This window comes from Falco cherrug, chromosome 4 (genome assembly GCF_023634085.1).
Source record: "Falco cherrug isolate bFalChe1 chromosome 4, bFalChe1.pri, whole genome shotgun sequence".
Lineage (NCBI taxonomy): Eukaryota > Metazoa > Chordata > Aves > Falconiformes > Falconidae > Falco > Falco cherrug.
Genome location: NC_073700.1, coordinates 66542707 through 66556015, shown reverse-complemented (window position 1 = coordinate 66556015; position 13309 = coordinate 66542707). Strand labels below are relative to the sequence as shown.

Here is a 13309-nt window from a genome sequence, read left to right as displayed (position 1 = left end):
CCAGTAACTGATACCTCGGCTCTGTGTACCAGCCTGGCTCCCTGCACACCGGGTGACCAGCTCCGCTTGTGAGGCAACAGCTTGGCACTTGATCTGCCCAGGAGAAGAGGACAAACCACTGTCGTTAACACAGGGCCCTGTGCACAAGCCAGGTGCTGGTCACGAGTGCCAAGTCTGCTGAAATTCATCTGATTTGTAAGAAAACTCAGGAAGAGTTAGCACAAAAGGACATGACCTAAAAAGCCGGGGAGAACGTACAAGTCAGGAAGAACAGTTTCTCACGTTCAAGTAGCTCATCTGAAAGTCTGCTTGACTAGAGCTTCCAAGTTCCACAGATTCCTGCATTACCCAATTTTTAACTTGGAAATTGATTCAGAGATGACAAAAGAAATCAGAATACTTTCTTATGGAATCTTCATTCATTCCGTGCAGAGTCATGTATTTTTTTTCCCTCTGTTATACAGCATGGCTTCTCCTTAAAATATGCTAATTGTGGCACTTTTCTTGAATTTTAAATACACAATCACATTGTCTAAAGGCATCAAGATATTCTATATCGTATAGATAGGTACCTTTGAGACCATCACAACTGGCATAACTGCTCTGCATTATAACATTTTAAATTAAATTTTGTATTTTCTTAAGAAAAAAACTCTCTGAACCAATTCATCCAGGTAACACGCCCTATCTATACCTGGCATTACAGATGAAAAGCTATCAGGTAAAATGACCCTTTGAAGAAATTATCCTTTCAGACATCAGGTTATGGCAGCACCAAGATTCCTAGTAAACACATACAGGACCTCAAGGATGCCTGTAATGCTGAAAGGCACAGATCTGAGTCACCTATTCTTTTACTCTGAGCAAACATGGAAAACTCTTTTATTTGTGTTAATCAATATTCAGGATGTACACACCTGTGAGGCCAGGGGCATCTTGCATCCATTTAGCAAGTTTCTTAAACATCTGAAGGGGAGAGAGGATTAAAGAGCTAACTTTTCATTGCCTAAATCACGCACAAGTTAGTATAAGTAATCATTGGGGCATGGGATTTATCTGATTAAGTAAGAACATTCACATCTGAGCTAGTCATACTAGGCAGATGGAGATCTGATCAGGATACTCAGTGAAGTTTAAAAGCTGGTTCATATTGCAGCAGAAATCCAGTATTTTTTGGTTTGTTTGTTTTTTTTTTTTGTGAGGGGACTTTTTGTTATTAGTTTTTTTAAAGGTGTGATTTACTTGACCTGTTTCTTCTCAATGACTATGCTTACAGATTTAACAATACCCATCTAAAGTATGGTGAAGCAAGTTTTACATCAAGGGTTTACAATACAGTGCTTCCAATTTATTCAGAAGCATAGTTTACTGTTACACCATGAAGCATGAGTTAACACCACCTGACAGGCTCATTACCTAGTTATCTAACCATACACTTGTAAGCACAGGTCCCAAAGAAAAACCAAAATGGAACCTGACAAGAAGTGGACTGCCCTGGAAGGAACAAGTCCTTGATTCTGCTCCCTCTTCCTGGGGCTTCCTACATTTTGCATTTAAACATTATTAACTAAAAACCATGAAACAGACCTCAGAGCAGGGATGAGATCCGACCCGCGTTTTTCCCTCTTCCTCTGGGAATCCCAGTGCTCAACACATTGTAATATCTAACTCCTTTTATCTTTCCCTAGCTAAAGTGATCCAGATTGTCTTCAACAACAGAAGATGGACAGTCAGCCTCCCATCTTTTGAGACCTTTTGCTCCAGGTTTGAATTCCCACAGACTGCAGAAGGCCTAGCATTTACAGTTCTTGCTATTTTTACTGGTGCTCAAACCAACAGACACTGGCATCTGTAACTACTGTTTTCTATTGTATGGTATTGTATGCCGTTGAGCAACTTTCCATTTACCGTCTGGGCCCTCTACAACAGCATCTCAACTCCCTGCACAACTAGTGAAGACTAGTACTCACATGCTATTTGGCAGTTCCTATCTCTTTCTGTTTGACAGAGATAAGCAGAAAGAATAATTTTTAGCAAACTTACTTACTTTTTAAGCACTGTCATACCTACTTTAAGGGTCAAATTCTGACCACCGATTTTAGGCTCTAGCTATTATCAGTAGGGAATTTATGAAAAAAACCCTTCCTATTAAGGAAGTTTGTAGTGTTGGTACTATCTTGCTGCTGGGGCCAAAGGATGGTCGGGTGGTAACACAATATCCTGGAAACATGACTTAACAAAGGATCTAAAGAAGCCTATGGGAGCTGAAGCCACTGGTATGCAGTCAGTCATATGTGTCCAAGGCATACTTTGTTGCTCAAAACAGCAAGCCAGAGAAATAATGTTTGAAAGCATTGATATTTGCCCCTTGACACCCCCACCCCCCACCCCTATATTTACTAAAGCATTTAAAATCTAAGATTGTCTCAAGGATTTGGACCTCTTCACTATAACATGAATTAACTTCTCAAGCTGTTTGATAAAAGAAGAAAAATATGAGGAATGCTAAAAGGTGGAAGGATGCGCTAGCCATGTGGTTGCCTCTGGCATATAGGAGGTAGAGCAGATTATTTCGTAACACTGAAAAGCCATGCAAATACCAGTCTGGAAGAGGTGAGGAGGAACCTAACATTCTAGAAGATGAAAGTCTGAAACGAGCAAGAAATATATCATCCTTTGTTCACAGCTGGGAAACGTGACCCTTGAAGCAAGTTTTAAAAAAATTATTAATCCCTGTAACTTGATGCTGACGTGTGATGTGAAGTACTACAGATAGCAAAGTCATGACATAAGAAAGGTGAGAAACAAGACTATGTCACAAGGTTTAGAACATAAAGACACCTTTTCACCCCATCCTGAAACCTTGTTGAGTGTTGGATCAAGGAAATAATAAACAGTTTAGAATCCTCAAAAGGGAACAGCCAGGAGTCCCAAACGCTAAGGTACGTTATCACCATAGGAAAATAGAGAACACAGTGATATATGAGTGAATGAAGCAGGAGTTATGGCTTTCGTTTGAGCCAAGTCACAAATAATGTTCTTTTATACCACTAGCACACATCTGGGGAACTGTCTTCACATTATTATTGGCTAACTTTGGAAGCTGGTTAAATCTGCCTGGGATCTACACATCTGCGCTTCTATGACAATTTTAGACAGAGTGCCATCTTTACCCTGTGCCTCTTACTTGAGTATATAATACTAGTAACATTAGGAGCAGGAAGAATGTCATGAAGGCACACAGAGCATTTTGGTCAGTCAGGATGAGTTAAGATCTTGGAAAAGATTATTTGGTTTGCAGTAGGATGCTATACTTCAGATAGTTTTAACCCAAGAGAGCCAAATATCTTTGAAAGGTGTATGAAGTCTATATGGAGTTTCTAGGTAAAAGGGAAGCTATATTAGGAGAAAAATATATTAGTTTTGCCATTTTAGAAAGGAAGGGATATATAGGCGACAAAATGAAGAAACCCACAAAGAAAGAAAAAAAACCCCACCAACCACAAAACAAAAAACCCTTATGTTTTAGGTCCTGGTATTCCACAGACAGACATTTCAGAAGGAGCAGAGCCGGGAAAAACACAATCCCAACAGACCTGCCCATCAGTAATGACTCTTCCAGGCATTTCTGCACAAGATGCAGAAGGTAAATTAGTTGCTATTCAGCTCTGAAAGGATGCTAAATCTTAATCCATTCTTATTCCTTATTGGCAACACATCTGCTGGCAACTATTTCTTGTTCAACAATGGCTCAGAAAGGAAGCAGGAGAGAAGTGAGAAAACTGCTGAATTGCAAAACAGCAGCATTTCACTCCTCTCTTCTTATGACTTCCTGGTAGTAGTAAGAGCAGACACTTTCATCAGATGCAACATCAAAGTTGCAAAACCATAACCAATGTTAATGAGTAGCCCCAGCTGAATGAGAAAGAGAAGAGCAAGTGTGAAGCAAGTTCTGTTCAGCATTCTTGTTCTTGCTGACTTTACTGAGCTAGAAGCTGACTCTGAGCAGCGACATCACAAGTAATCAGCTCATTCATGGCCTGTGTGCACAGGCTGCAGTCACAAGAAATCATCACTTTCATAGTCCAGGATGACAAGAGGAGCAGAAACATGAAATTACCTTCAGCTTATCATTTGCTCAGTACTGTTGTCTATGGGTGAGCAAACTGAATGTTGGTCTACATGACGTAAAGAAGAAAATGAAAGTTGTATCAGAATTACTCAGATGTAAATAACCCAGTGATTGCCTAAGATTTATAATCATTGTAATAGATTCAATGATTGGCTCTACTTCCAGTGGCATAACCCGAAATTCCAACCTTGTGACCCAGTGATCAAGTCTCAGAGATGGAAGATGTCCAAAATCCACGTTTTCTAAGAGGGTCCATATCTTGATACTTGTTCTCAAGACCTAAGAGTTGTACCAGGACACAGAAGATGTAATGGTCACATTGCACTGTCATAGGCCAACAGCACTCTATGCTCTAGCCAAGACTTCATAAAAGCACATCTTGTCTGACACAGAAGAGATGCTAAAAGCTGACTGCTCTCTTGGATATTGATGTCTCTTACCAGAAGAAGGTTACAAGATATATTTACCTGACAGAAGTAAATTTTACCTAAAAAAAAAAAAAAAAAAAAAGAGAAAGAGAAAAAAGAAGAAAAAAAGGAGACAATTGCAGGTATCTACTTGAAGTTGTCTTTCAGTTTCCATGAAATAAAGTAACTTCATGAGCAAACTTTCCTTAAAAACAAAATCTAAATGCATTTCTGAAAAGTCAAATGCTGATGAGAAAAGACTGTTTCAAACTGTCTAGCATTTCTCAAATTTATTCTTTGAAAATAGTGAAGACATCGGAATGTAAAACAGATGTAAAGGTCTCTTAAATTTGTCAGTTTCATATCACTCCAAAATAATAGGCCCATTGATTCCTTAAAAATGTGCTACATTTAATGTTAAATTTATTCCCGAACCTGTTGAGTTTTCTAATATATGCCTAGATCACAGGCTTGACTATGTCTTCCCACCCATCTTCTTAGACCATTAATCACTTCTGTTTTCTTAAGCATCTAATATGGATGTTAGCAGAAAGCCTTCTAAAACATTTGCACTTAGAACTGAGGTGATCTGTAGGTTGTAACAAAAGAAAACGACATATATTAAAATATATATATATATACTTTTATAAATACATGGAAAACACGAGCTCCACTTAGCAACAGGAAAGAAAAAATCCACCCACCTCAGGTGAATCCTGTTACAATCTGAAGGACTACGTGAGGTTTTCCCTTTACAATCCCACCATCATACACAATCCAAACTCCTACAGACCTCCACAAGAAATTTGCACATGCAAGCACACGAGCAAGAGGGACCTTACGGTTTAATAACTGGCGGTGAATATAACCTTTAACTTCACAACAAGCAAACAATGGACTAGTTGCACAATAAATGTGTACACCAAAGCCTTCCATATTGTATGCAAAAATCATTTTAAAACCTTTTATCTGCAGCCACTGTAAAATCATTTTGGGGGTGGGGCCGAAAATCTCATTACTGAAGAAAACTGGTCTCTAGGTACAGGATTGGGAAAAAAAATAATAAATTAAAATCCGCTTCATTACACAAACCAGTGAAAGGGTGAGGTCATGCCTGTTCCGGGCCATAGTTCATGGAACACTACAATTTTTCAGAGATACGATTCAATCGTCTTTCTAACTAATCTGCGGTTACTTTTGATACAGAGAAAAGGAAAAGATACAATAGATCAAACCGTGCCCCACCTTTCTCTGCCTCCCCCCAGCCAGGGACACAAATTGTTTCGGAGCGCCGCAGCGCCGCCAGCACCCAGCAATGCAAAACAAAAAAGATCTCCCACCGTGTGAAAAAAAAAAATGCGCCTAGAAAAATGCCCAAAATTACAAAATGTCTCCCAAATGTACCTTCCTGGAGGAAAAAGAACAACAAACAAACCACTTATTCCTGCCCCCCTCCCCGCCCCAAGAAAAAAAAAAAAAAAAAAGCCGAATGCCAAGACATCTAAATGAAACGTGGTGAAATAAGGACCTTTATATAACTAATGCTTTCAGCTAATTGCCACAAGAGCGCTAATTTGTAAATAAAAAGGTCGCTGTTTAGTAAGAGACATAACTTAATATAAACCCTGTTATGTCAATCTCCACCTTCACCATACCAAGGGCAGTTTCCCCCCGTACTTTAGACCAAAGTAATCCATCAAGGGCCATCACAAATGGCATTGTAAACTCTTTTAGCCACGACCATATAGCAGCGACATAATATGCTTCTTAATATATTAAAGCTGCGTTATATTTATAAAGACAGTCATATATTTGGTTCTGGATCCGCTTATTACTCGGTAAAGAAACCCTCCAAACAAAAAGCCAGAACCAAAAAAACAAGTCCATCTGGAAAATATCCGAGTTCTTACAGCCTTAAATTGAGCTGAAATTGCTGTTAAGCTTCGCGTGAATAAAATTTTAAAGAGGAAACAAAACTGACTTCAGTAATTGTCGATACTAAGGAGACACTGTTGGGTGGGATACATGAGATCAAAGCTAAGAAAAATACAAGGCTACGTTTTGTTCATCAACACAAGGAAAACCCTCCACCGCACCAATACACGCCAAAAAGACCGCAGCAACAAATATTTTTGGTTAAAACCACAAACTTACCTTCGGAGAAGGCAGTCCTTGCAAAACGGCTGTAACAATATGGACCGCATCCTCGCGCTGCTACAGCCAGCCACCTCCATGCTGCAAAGGGCTCCCCGAACATCCTTAAAATATTTCGCAAACGCAAAAAGTGGTGAGACTTTTTTCTTCCTTTTTTTTTTGTTTTGTTTCTTTTTTTCTTTTCTCCCCCCCTCTCTTTTTTTCCTCCCCCCGCTCCCCGTCACCCCCGTCAGGATGGCCGGGCGAGGAAGGAGGCGGCTTCCCCCGGAGCCTGCGGGCGATGCCGGCGGGCGGCGGGCGCCGGGGCGGGGGAGCCCCCGCTGCCGCCGGGGTCACAACTTTGCCAGGGCCGCCGGCGGCTCGATGGGCTCCGCGGGCAGCGGCCCCGCCGCCCCCCCTCCCCGCTCCCCCCCGCCGCCGACCGCCGCCACCGCCGCCTGGAAAAATGCAGTGTGCCATTTTACACCCGCCTTTGAAACACACAGGACCAAAGTCTAGCGCTGGTTTTCGGTGACACTGCAAAACTACGGCTCGCTCCGCGCAACCCCTCGGCCTCATCCCTCCCTTCAGTGACAGAAGCCGCCTCTTGAGAATTAATAAAGAAAGACAGCTGGAGAAAATAATTCCGAGACTTTGCCGCTCTCCCTCCCCCCGCCCAGCCCCCACTCCTAACCCCGCAGCAAGTTTCTGCAGCCGAGCGCATCCCTCGGCCTCTCCCCGCGGCCCCGGGCGGCCCCGCAGCCCGGCCCGCCGGGGTCCGGCAGCCTCCCAGCATCTAGAAAAGCCAGTCATGCCTGAAACAAAATCCATGATTCCTGGAAAGTGGAGACTCTTGAATCCAAACAAATACTCAATGTACTTACAAATAGAAATACCTACCTTATGAAAGAACTAAATTAACACTAAATTCAACAGATACATCCGTTACGGCAGGAATAGTTTTTCCATAAATACTGTTTTAAAAACCCCTCCTTATACTGACTGACAGAATTCTACCATGCTGCCCACAAACAAAATGGCTGTGGCACTGAGTTTTTCGGTTCCTCCCACTGTGCCTCCCCCTGGCCTCCAGGAAGTGGTAGAAATCCAAAATAAAATCCGCACGAAAAGTACAATGCATCGCCTAAACTCCGTACGGCACCCCCAGACATCACGGCTAGTAAAGCAGATTTACCAACGTTGTACTTTCTCGAGGATTTTTATTGTTTTTTAAAGGGCATCAATCACTGGGAATTTACATCACTGTGTAATTTGAACTTCCTGCTTTACATATTTATAAGGTCTTTCACCTATCTTGGCAGGCTTTCAAATTAAGTGGGTTGGGAAATCTGATGCTGTGGCTCTAGTTTGTGAGCTGAGTCAGGTAGTCCCTGCTGGAGCAGTGCTGTGGAAAGACGGGCAAATTCGAACGCTTTCAGTGTTCAGGGCAAGATAAAACCACCCCCTAACATATTACAGTCTCCTAAGTGAGCATGTCTGAAAGGTCTTTCCCAACCTAAATGACTCTGTGAGTCTAAGTAGGCACAGAGTGGACACTGCAATGAGGATTCTTGGCGATAACTGACATTTAGGCCTCTTGCATAGAAGTACGCATTTCACAATATGTATTCTTTTGCACCTGTGGTTCACAAGTCTGCCTGAATTATGATTCCTGTGGAAATAATCTTGCATTTTCTCTTATTATGACCTTGTATAGTATTGCAGCTCTTTAACTTTCTTGACATTCATCTTAAAATGAATAGGAAAATATGGCATGTTTAAATTAAAGACGATCATAAAACTGTTAATATGTGGTCCTCTAGCTGAGCCACCACTCTTGCCAGGCAGAGGGATAGCTCCTCTTGCACGCTGCTTCATGGGCTCTGGGGCCTGATTCATTTCCCATGAGAGTCCTTTTACTGCCTTTAGTAGGAGTTACAATGGAGATAGGCTGTCAGACCTGCTGAGCCTGATCCAGTGCTATATTAAAAGACCTGAATTAATATTCCTATCCACTGCTATTCTAAACCTTTTTCAGAGGCAATGGAAAAAACAGTGAAGTTGGTGATTTTTTTCCTGAACCACCTCTTATTTCTAGGTCAAACAAACAACAACAAAAAAAAAAAACCAACACAAAAAACAAACCTGCAAAGAACTCGGAGCAAATTTTGCCATTATTTTTATTTGTTTGTATTACACTGCTATCTAGCAGCCTTAATCCTGGACTATGATCACAATGATATACTGTATAGAAATATAGGAATATAGGGCGAAAAGATAATTCCTGCCCTGAAGAGCTCAAAAGTATAAAACAAAAGACAGCAGATGGCTACAGGCAGATGAGGGGAAAAGGAAACAATGAGACTGTATCGATCAGCTGGGAAGGCAGTTTGCAACACACCATCAGCCTAACTCGTTTCTGTGTATACATCACGGTGAAGAAGACATAAGGTGGGATTTGATGAAGGAAATTAATTGGCTTTGTGGCTGTTGAAAGAAAACTTCTCCAGCAAGAAGGATAGGATGGAAGATAGCACAAAGACATTTGTGTGAAAAAGGAGCAGATGTCTACAGAAGTTAATCAAATTGGCATTAATATTTTTTTATGACAGAAAATAGATAAGGGAAGCAGGCTATGAGAGCATTGAAAATACAGCTGCAAAGCTTATGTCTGATGTAGGAGAGACAATGAAAGGATCCAAAAGGCATAGTGACAGGGAAAAATCATAAACCAGGCCTGATAGCAGTTAACAAGCCCTAGAAAAAAAGATATACAGTAGTTCAAATTATATGGGCCTGAAGAGATGTAGCATGCTTTTTATAGGAATAAAAGTGTTATTCTTAACCATTAGTTTGAGGACTATGTGTCGGTTATCTGAACCTCTTTCCTAACTTGTATTTAGTGAATTCGTAAGTACTGCTCCTGATGGTAGTGTTTATTATGTGAACACCTGCTTGTTAAATGGTCACCTCAAACTTGTTAATACAAGTAGATAAGCATGCAGGAGGGTTGGGACCAAAATGTCCATGCACAATGGGAAGGTTGTTCCTCCTGTCACCTGATTTTTGAGAAGCCTTAGTCTCCCTGCAGTGTCCCATAGATTAAATGTTCATCACTATCTGCCTCCAACTAGCGCAGGTCTGACAGAGCCCTCATCTAAATGGTGGAGGGGGCAGAAATGGCCGGGCAGCTCTGTTTTAGGGCACAACTACACCCAGGATAGCAAACCACGCTTTAGAGAAGGGGTATGGTTTGCAGGCTCACACCTGTCTCAGTACATTCTTTGTTGTCTTATGTGGCTGTAGGTTTTCAATTTTTTTCTTTCTTTCCCACATTTAGTAGTGGCATTGCAGTAGTAGCAGGTGCATACTTGCACATTTTTTGTAATTCTTTTGCATGAAATACCATCCATATGATTGTATTTACTACAGCAACAATATGACATACTCTTAAGTGTGTTGGCTAGCTAAGTTGGGCTACACACTGCAAAGGGAATAACCTCAAATGAGCCAGGCCTTGGTGAAAGCCTGTGGAAATCTTATGGTGTGGCAAATGTGAAACAATTGAACGGGATTCTTTTGTTACAGGCAAAACTAAACTGAACTATCCCAACTTTTCTTCTAATGTAAAGCTTACTAGTTCTGTAGATGAGCTGATGTATAGCAGCATTTCAAGCCAGGGTCATTTTCTCTCATGTTTGATCTCATTATTGGTTTTAACTGAAAATAGTGTATATCAAGTGCTAAATGTTGAGAATTGAGATAGGGATTGAAATTAACCCTGTGGCTTTTTTTATCTGAATAAGTGTTCCAAGAAAAGCTGAACAATATGTTCTCATGCTTTAAGAACAACCCTCACTTGACTTGATGTCAAATTTCCCCAAATTTCTTATTGTTCAGAGTAATTCCAAAAAGCACCACCATCCATTCTGTGGTTTTGTTTTTTTTTTTTTTTTTAAGCTTTGTCCAGTGCTTGGTGTGAATGTTCATCTTGAGATTTTACTTAAAAACTGGGAAATAGAATATCTGTATGGGAGCAAAGAAACAAACTAGCTATATTTTGAGATTCAGACTAACACAAAAAAGTGGCTAAAAACTGTTAGCATTCAAATAACACCTTCTTACTCAAATTAGTGAAAGTACTTTTTACATTCTGCTTGCAGTAGAATTGCTTTTATTATTTTTTATCTTTCACTTTCATTAATCTTTATCTTGCTCATAAACATTTAACTGTACTGCCATATTTTCCAAGTAGGTCTCCGTTTATACACTTGTAATAAACAAATTACACTGATCTTTTGACAATCTTTTCTTGATGTCTTTAGGAAGGGCAAGTCCTATCATTAGGTAGATAGCAATAGTTGAAGAGTATCAAAGTACTTTTGCAACTGGTATGTAAATGATCATTTGTTTTCTTTTCATAAAAGTGGCATTGAATGTTTTTCAGTTGAAAGATCAACAAATACATTTTGCATATTTATTCAATAGATAATGTTTACATAGCTGCATAATTGCTCCTGCAGAATCTAAAAAACTGACTTGCTGTAATTTGGAAAATTCATAAATTATAGCATAAGAATGGATCATTGGTGTCTGATTGTGTTATAAAGGAGGACCAAGACCTCCCTAGCTTTCTTGTTTGATCCAGGTCAGGTATTTTTAAAAAGCATCCAGTCTAGACTGGAAGTGTATAGTGATAAAAAAGTCCACCGTGATCTTCCCTAAATTGTTACAGTAACTACTTGACTCACTTGAAGTTTAACTTTAAATCACAGACTTTGTAACTTATTAAACCTCTTCTTTCCATCTCTCTGTCCAAGTTCTGGTTTCGTTTGAATATATACAACTCACAAAAGGGTACTCTTTGTTATGGATATTATGTGATCATAGGGCATCTCCAGTTTATCAGCAATCTTCATGCTTCACGAATCATGGACATCAGAAACAGGTGCAATGTGCCAACAATAGCCACACTACTTGCCACACACTAAAGGAAGATACTTTCTGGTATTTTTTCTATATATCTTAACATTTCATTTGCTTTCTTGCTGCATTACCGTTACAGGTGTCCCTGTAATCCCAAAGTCCTCTACAGTTCCAGATTCAGCAAGAGTATGAGCTCAGTTGTAAAAGCTTTAATGTATCCATACTTAATGTATCCATTAAGCAAACCATCCCATTAATTTGTGTGTCCTTTGCATTAACCCATTTTCTGTCATACCTTCTCACTTATTCTGTCAGTAGGGCTTAACGCTCTCGGAATTTTGCTTTCACCTGTACACAGATATACATACTGCTCTGCTTATGCCCACCCTAATAAGCTGGTGCAAGTTGCCTTTTACTAATAACCCATTCATCACTATTTTCCTCTCATTCAAACTCTACAGTGTTGTGAGCATGAGGAAGGATTTTTTTCTTATTAATCTTACTTCAAGCAGTGTTTTTGTTTCAGACACCGAAGCTGCACTGCTGAATTTTTTTCCTTGTACTGGGACTTCATCTTCAAATACTTTATGATTAGATCAGATACATTTCAATTACAGTATTGTCATAGGTTGGTATGTCATTCATCCTTTGCACATCAGAAGTTCTGCCAGTGACAGTTCAGATGGTTTTAGGATGACATTCAGTGGCAAAAATTGTAAACAAAGAGCCAGGTCAGTATAGGTGGAAAAGCAATTAGTTACAAAAACGCATGGGAGTCTTCTGAAAATAAAAAACAGAAACAAACCTCCAAAACATCTGTTGCTGTTGGTTGCCAAGGTATATGCCACAGATGTCTGAGCATAGCTTTTTTCCCCCTGTTTGTGTTGTATCCTTTTATGATTTGAAAGTATCTGCTCAGATCTACTGTACAGGTTGGTCAACTCATAACCTACATATTTTTATTAATTAACAATCTTAATGAGTTTTCGATATTATCTTCTGTTGAATTGTTGTAGGAACCAAAACATGCCATCCTTTCAGAATTAAATTTATGTCCATATGAAAAGTCCTATAAGGTAATATACTTATTAAAAGAATATTTTAGCTACACCACATTGGCACAGATGTATTTTTAAAAATTCTGGTCTTTTAGTTGTCTATATGTAGTTGGTTGAAGATGTGGGAAAATACTGGGTGTGATTTCAGAACAAAGTCAGAAAAAAATGCTGGAAAAAAAAGCAGCTCACTGTGAAACCTTTCTTTTAACTTTGGCAACTGCTTGGTTGGGATTGTTCTGCATACTTTTCCTGTTATGCGCTGATATTTGAAACAAAATCACATCAGATTTTTGTGATCATGTGATGATCACAAAATGATCACAAAATGATGAATCAGTGAAAAATGATGATTTCAGGTGGAAGGTTATTAAATGCTTTTGAATCCAAACACTGGATCCTTATCTTTGTATTAAAATTGATGCTGAATAATAATCACTGCGATGTTTGCAAGCAGAATTAACTGTTAAAGCACCTTTTTCACTTGCTTGCCTTCCTCTTTTATGTCCACGATGGTTCTAGTGGGAGCATTGTTCCCAGAGGGTAAGGTACACCTGTTGCTACTGCTGTTAAACAGTTTAGTCTGTTGTGCCAAAACAAAGGAACATGCAATTGATGCTTCTGCTTTATTAAATACATTCTGTTGTTTTCTCAGA

The 13309-nt window shown here is 39.7% G+C and overlaps 1 protein-coding gene across 2 annotated transcripts in view; it reads right to left on the bottom strand.

The window, feature by feature from the left end:
- EPC1 (enhancer of polycomb homolog 1) overlaps positions 1 to 7733 on the bottom strand; it is a 68054-nt gene extending 60321 nt beyond the window's left edge. The window contains exons 1-2 of one of the 2 annotated variants that reach the window (XM_027809962.2): positions 7573 to 7733; positions 6694 to 6797 (exon numbers count right to left, since the gene is read on the bottom strand). The gene's annotated coding sequence lies outside the window, so the exon portion shown is untranslated. Of the gene's footprint in view, positions 1 to 6693; positions 6872 to 7572 lie in introns of those variants that run through there. The other variant, XM_014282535.3, reaches the window with a different exon arrangement.
- Positions 7734 to 13309: the final 5576 nt, after the last annotated feature.